This window comes from Nothobranchius furzeri, chromosome 4, assembly GCF_043380555.1.
Source record: "Nothobranchius furzeri strain GRZ-AD chromosome 4, NfurGRZ-RIMD1, whole genome shotgun sequence".
Lineage (NCBI taxonomy): Eukaryota > Metazoa > Chordata > Actinopteri > Cyprinodontiformes > Nothobranchiidae > Nothobranchius > Nothobranchius furzeri.
Genome location: NC_091744.1, coordinates 92,501 through 100,078, shown reverse-complemented (window position 1 = coordinate 100,078; position 7,578 = coordinate 92,501).

Genomic DNA, 7,578 nt, shown 5'->3' with positions numbered 1-7,578 from the left:
TGCACTCTGGCACTGCGTCAAAGGGACTGTGGAAAAGATTTAATAATCTTGGTTGGAACAGCTCCTTCATCACGTTACATTAGGACTTGCCTTACTCGTTGTAGGTGTTTGGCTATAGCTCCTTTCCTTGCGGCCTCATCGAGGTTGCCATTTACTTGTGGGATACTAAGGTACTTGTAGCTGTCCTCAATGTCTGTTATTGTTCCTTCTGGGAGTGAGATCTCTTCTGTGTGCACTACCTTCCCTTTCTTTGTCACCATCCAACCACACTTCTCAAGACAGAATGACATTCCGATATCAGACATCACGTTGAGATGGAAAAATATTGTCCTATTAAAAAGCAAGGGAATTTAAGAAACATTACTAGAGTTAAACAACCATTTTGGAATAATGAATTAAAGGATTTATGGTTAAAGCTACGCTCGGCAGAGAGGAGATTTCTGAAGTGTGGTCCTATGGACCCTATAAGGAAAAAATATTTTTTTACCCAATTTAAGTTGTCTCAAGTTAATTTTGACAGAAAATTAAGGTTTTTTAAGAGAAGGTTCAAAAGAGGGCAAGCGCTCAAAATAGAGAGACTGCACACAGGCAACCCTCAGCAATTTTGAAGAGAAATACATAAATTAGGGCCAAAGAAGAAAACTCATTTCGGCCGCTTGTATCCGCAATCTTGTTCTTTCAGTCACTACCCAAAGCTCATGACCATAGGTGAGGGTAGGAACGAAGATCGACCGGTAAATCGAGAGCTTCGCCTTCTGACTCAGCTCTCTCTTCACCACGACAGACCGGTACAACGCCTGCATCACTGCAGATGCAGCACCAATCCGCCTATCGATCTCACGCTCCAGTTTTCCCTCACTCGTAAACAAGACCCCGAGATACTTCAACTCCTCCACTTGGGGCAGGACCTCATCCCTGACCCAGAGAAGTTATTCTACCCTTTTCCAAATTAAGACCATGGTCTCAGATTTAGAGGAGCTGATTCTATTAAAAAAATAAATCTTGTGCAAAATTCATTCATGTCTGTAGTTCCATTTAAAAGATGAAATTAATATTTGAGATAGACTCATTACATGTAAAGCCTGAAATTTGTTATAGTTAGGATGATTATGGATTACAGCTGATGAAAACTCTACATTCAAAATCTCAGACAATTGGAATATTGTGAAAAGGTTCAATGTTCTAGACTCAACGTGTCACACTCTAATCAGCTAATGAATCCTAAACACCTGCAAAGGATTAGGGTTACACTGCTATTAATTATTCTTACAAACTGAAACCTGGAATTATGGATGTTACACACCCATCGCTGTATGGCACTCACAGAGCACAGACGCTTCCCTTTTTGCTCCCTTATCTTTTTCCCCAAGGCTCTTTTTGTCCCGTCTGCCTACAGAGCGCTTCTCTGCATTTCCTCTAGAAATCACTATTTTTCAGAAATGGATTTAATTAATTGGTCATTCAACGCGATTGATAAGATTTTTTCTACGATGAGAACGGAGGAGGGGGCTCGCGCTTGCCCTTACGGGACACACGCAGCGGGATATATGCTCGATTCCTGGAAGAAGTGGAATGTCATCTGTCTCTCTCAGCTGTCCATTGAGGACGTCGAAGATGTGTGGATATTTGGTCTGATGATCACTGGATTTCTTCTGATTGGAGTGGGAGGATATCTGGTTTTCCGAAAAATTGGGATGACGGGAGCGATTGGAGGGCGACCCGCACCCATGGACGGCACCGTCCGGGCGGAGACCTCACAGACTGGGACGTTACTCGAGGTGAATCGCAAGCTGGACAATGTCTTAGCTGCGTTACCGGTGTTAGTGCACAAAATTGATGTAATCTCGGAGAGGGTCACCGGACGGTGTGGAGATGTTTAATCACCGAATTGGCTTCACTGGAGGCGTTGAATGATCAATACAGACTTTAAGGCAGAGAGGAAAATTATCACTGCCTGACACAAACAAAGTCCTGTTATCCAATCTGACGCCATAAGCAGCCTTGGAGTTGCGTGCAACAACCCCCACGATGGAAGGAATGCAGACAGATGCTGTGAAACCCTACCTACCCCCCCGCCTTCAGATTGTGGTCTCTGCAGCGAGGCCATCAAAATGGAGGCACTCAATGTGCTCTGTGCTTTCCCATGACCTCCCACCCACCTGTGGATTCAGTTGGCCGAGCGCCACACGGGCTGCTCCCGCTGAGGAAACCAGGATCCCAGCACTCCCACCCCCCACCCCCCTCCCTTTTTTTTTTTTTTTTTTTACCGTGTCCTGTCTGTCTGTGAAGCAAGCAGAATTGATGTCTGAATGCTGGTGACAAGCCTTACAGATTTATTCTCAGGTGGAGCATCAAAGCGTTTGCTTTTAATGTCACGCCTGATACTTAAAACTTTATTGTTATTGTTGTTGAATGCTTTGTAATTCCGACCAGACACGGAGACAGAGGTGAAAGAGAGAGGAAAAGAAAAGGTGGGGAGAGAGAGAGAGAGAGAGGGGGGGGGGGTTCCACAAAAATAAACAATAATGAACAAGAGTCTGCTTCCAGACCTGCAGAAAAAAGACAAAAAAAAAAAACAAAGGGACACAAAAAAAGGGACACAACAACAATACAACAAGATCTACCTATCACTGCGTCAACTTGATGAAAAGAAAAAATATATATATATATATCTAATCAACATTGCTTAACTGAAGAATCACGATAGTAAATCACAACGCATTAAGTGCCCACCATAGTCTTAAGACCTGTGTTTAACGTGCCCAAGCCCATACTTTTGAGAGCACCATGTGAACACCTGTGTGTGTACACGCGCTTGTTTATTTAAGGTTCTTCTATAGGAGCGCCCAACAGAGAGTGTGAGGGACCACAGATCTGCCCCCCAAAGATGCGCAGGAGACGGGGGGAGCTCCAAGTCCCAGAGATCCAGGCGCTGCCCCAGAACGCAGGAACCCCAAGGAGACTGCAACCAGGAAGGCCCCCGCCCCCCTCGAGAGGCACAGAGGATCGCCCCGGGGGGCCACAACCAGCAGCCGGCAGAGTCCCCGGGGATATCAGCGGCAAGCCCACAGGCCCGCCCGCAGCCTCCCACCCCCTAGCCGGCCGAGCCCGGGACCTAGCGACCCGGGACCCAGGGGCGACCACCCCCGCCGGGGACCCAGCAGAGCCCAGGGACCCAGATCCCACCAGGCAGCCACCGAGATCTAACAGGCAGATGCCAAAATCTTAAACCCCCAGACCCGGTTGCCCCGAACACTCAGGCAGACCAAGGCACAAGCCCCCACACCAGGTGTGGCAGGGGGAGGGGGGACAGAGATCTATATCATCAAGAGAAGTTCCAGGAGAGGGGAGGACCCAAAGGCCCCACCTGACATATACAGTCATACACAAACACAGTCACACGCTCCCTCCCTCATGCTCACACATGCACATACAACCCAAGACTTACAAAAATGCATGCCGGACACCCACTCATGCTCCCCATACACACCCTATTCACTCTGGTCCCGGTACTGCTGCACATTGGGTACAACCATCACCGGTAACCAGAGTTTGACCCTTTCTGCTGGGGTGCTGATGAGCAGGCTCCCCCGCCCAACGCTGAGCACAGCAACCCACCACCCCAGACCCCAACCAGACGGCCAGATCTCCCTCCTAGCCTCCAGCCCCAGGAAGCCTAGCAACAACAGAGGTGGCTAAGACCCCTAGTCTCCCTCCGCCTGCTCCAATATAGTGTTGTGTGATCATGAGGTGTATTCCATGGCTGTGGTGAGTGGGCAGTGCGGGCATCATCCAGCATATGCCAGCTGATGCCACCGCACCACCCCACTTACCCCCTCAGCCATCAGTGTCTAAGTGCGGTTTAAAATTGGAAATGGGCACCGGCACTCGGGAGGAGGCTGAAATATCCCCCTGCCAAATGCCGTTGAATGTGCTCACTCCCAAGGCCCTAAGTGTGTGTTTGTGTGGAATGTCGTCAGTGGAAGTGTATAAAGTGCAAATTAAATTGGGGGGCAGGTTTCCACAGGAATGCGGAAATGGGGTCCATACCCGCACTCCCTGACTTGCCCACCCCCCAAGGTCCTATGTGTATGTTTGTGTGATGATGTGAGGGAGCAGGAGGAGAGAAATATGTGGGGATGGGGAGGAATGGCTGGTTGGGCTTAGCCCTCCAGGGAGCCAGCTCCCCTACTGGCCCCAATAGGCACCTCTGTTGTCAAACTGCCACCCAGGGCATGGAGACCCCAGCCCATCCTGCCAGGGCCCAAAGCAGCAGCATTACAGAGCCTCACGGAGTCCGAGGGCACCAACCCAGCCCCACCCCAGCAGAATATCTATGCCCACCCCTGCATTTGCACAACTTCCAGAATATATAAGACATGGGACATCCAGGTAAGGTTGGGTCCTCCCCCTCCTGGACCTCCCCCTCCCCTGTGATGGAACGGCAGAGGAGCCAAGGCCTGCCTGAGGCCCCCGAACCCGGGCCAGGCACTGCTGGGTGTCCCTGCCTTCTTCCCGGCAGCATACATGTCAGGACCCGACCCCCAAGGCCCCGCCCAGATCCCCACACGGGGCCGGCCACCCCCAAACCCCGAGCCCCCAGGGCCCAACCCAGACCCGCCCAGGGGCATTGCATCCGCCAGGCAGTGACCCATGGCCGCCGCCAAGATCCCCAAGAGGCCCCACTCACAACCGCCAGCAGTCCACCCCCCGAGGCAACCCAAGCACCTCCAGAGGGGGGCAACGGCCCCCCAGTCCCAGACACCCCCAGTGAACCCACCTCCAGGGAACATCCGGATACTCCAAACTCAGACCCCACACCCCCCCACAGGACAACATCAATGGCCCCCCACCCTCGCTATGTGATGGAACCGATCAAAGGAGCCCAGAGAGATTCATCTGAAGTGGAAGCAGAGGCTATATCAAGTGCAATATGATCTAACAAAAGATTTCTATACTGGTTAATGCAGAGACTTTCTCTATTTTTCCAATTCAAGAGGATAGTTTTCTTAGCGATGCATATGGCAGTCAGAACCACGTGAACCAAAGATGTTGCAATCGGGACATCGTCCAGCTTCCCCAGTAAACAAAGAGAGGAGGAAGTTGGGATATGACATTTCAGACATTTTGACAGATCCTCACATACTCTACCCCAAAATTCCTGGACAGGTGGACAGGACCACAGTGCGTGAATGTAATTGTCAGGAATGTTGTTTGTGCAGTGTGTACAGGTGTCAGACGACACAAACCCCATCTTGAACATCCGATGACCTGTATAGTGTACTCTGTGTAGAATTTTGTACTGAATTAATTGTAAATTGGGGTGTCTGATCATTTTAAAAGTTTTTAAACAAGTTTGGGACCAGAAGTCCTGGTCAAAGCTAACTGATAGATCCACCTCCCATTTTTCAATAGGGATTGCAATTTTATCGTCTATTTTGGACAGTGTCTTATATACTTTAGACAGTAGTTTGGGGGGTTTGAGATTATAAAAGTCTAATACCCTTGGTGGTGTTTGTAATTCTATTTTATTGAGCTTAAATTTTTGTTTGACTACAGATTTAATTTGGTGATATTCTAAAAAGCTATTCTTATCCATTCCAAATTGGGAGACTATTTTATTAAATGGGATGAAGTCCAATCCTTCATATATGTGTTGCAGGTATAGAATTCCTTTATTTTTCCAGTCCGGAAGGTTCATCATTTTGTTGTTTTGCAAAATGTCAGGATTGTTCCAGATAGGTGTGCGTCTGCATGGTACTAGTGAAGACTCTGTCATTTTAAGATACTCCCACCATGCTGTCAGAGAGGTGCTGATACTAATACTTTTGAAGCTTTCGTGTTTTCTTATGCTTGAGCTAATAAATGGTAAGTCTGAAAGCTCTATCGTATTGCAAAGTGTCTGTTCTATATCTAACCAGGACTCGTCTAATGGGTTATCTTGCAACCATCTTGGTATATATTGCAGCCTGTTGGCTAAGAAATAATAATAAAAGTTGGGTAAATCCAGTCCTCCTCTGTCTTTGGTCTTCTGAAGCGTTTTTAAGCTAATTCGTGGAGGTTTATCCTGCCAAAGGAACTCAGTAATTGAGGAGTCCAGAGATTTAAACCAGTCAGCTGGAGGTTTGTTTGGGATCATCAAGAATAAGTAATTTATTCTGGGTAATACCATCATTTTAATTGTAGCCACTCTCCCCATGAGTGACATTGGTAAGGATTTCCATCTTGCAAGATCATCTTCCACTTTCCTTAAAAGTGGGATGTAGTTTAGTTTGGTTAGATCTGTTAACTTGGGAGAGAAATTAATTCCCAGGTATGTGATATTCCCTGACTCCAATTGTGTATTAAGCAAATTGACAAATGAGAAATTAATTTGTAGAACTGTGGATTTTAACCAGTTTATAGAGTAATCTGAAACTCTTGAAAAAGAGTTTATCAGTTCTATTGCTTGGGAGAGAGAGGATTGAGAATTCTGGAGAAAGAGTAAAACATCATCTGCATAAAGACTGATCTTATGTTCTATTTTCTTACACTTTATCCCTTTAATATCTGTTGTTTGCCTAATTGCTGCTGCTAGTGGTTCGATAAAGATAGCAAAAAGTGAGGGGGAGAGTGGGCATCCCTGCCTGGTCCCCCTCTGAAGACAGAAGCTAGCTGATATTTGGTCGTTCGTCCTGACACGTGCTGTTGGTGAACTGTATAATGTTTCTAGCCAGTTTATGAAGAAGTTCCCAAAGCCAAATTTATGTAAAGTTGCAAATAAGAACTTCCAGTTAACTCTATCAAAAGCTTTTTCTGCATCTAGAGATAGTATACTAGTTTCTATGTTTCTACTGTAAGAGAAATCTATCAAATTAAGTAATCTACGTGAGTTTGTGGATGACTGTCTACCTTTAATGAAACCAGTTTGGTCAGGGTGTATTATGAAGGGGGTTACCTTCTCTAATCTTTTTGCCAGGGCTTTACAAATTATTTTGAGATCAACATTAATAAGAGAAATTGGGCGATAGCTGGTAGGAAATGCCGGGTCTTTGCCTGGTTTTAACAAGAGACTATTATTGGCTGAATTCATGTTTGGCTGTAATCTGCCGCTCTCTTCGATTTCCCTCACCATTCTGAAAAATGTTGGAGCCAGAATGATCCAGAATTCTTTGTAGAATTCTACTGGGAACCCGTCTGGACCTGGAGCTTTCCTATTAGTCATGGATTTAAGGGCTTCCTGGAGCTCCGCTGATGTTAGTGGCGAGTCCAGGACTGTAACTTGGCTGTCTGATAATTTAGGAAGTGTTATCCTGTCAAGGAACTCATTGATCTCATTATCTGATGGGTTTATCTGTGGTGAGTACAACGTTTGGTAAAAGTCTCTGAAGGTGTTGTTTATTTTTTCAGGGTCATTAACTATATTCCCGGTTGAGTCTTTAACAGCAGATATGGTAGTTTTCTCTTTATTTATTTTTAATTGGCTAGCTAAGAATTTACCTGATTTATTACTATGTTCGAAGTTTTCTATTCGTAGTCTTTGTGCTAAAAATTGTGTCTTTTTGTCAATAATTCCATGAAGTTCTAATTTAGCTTTAC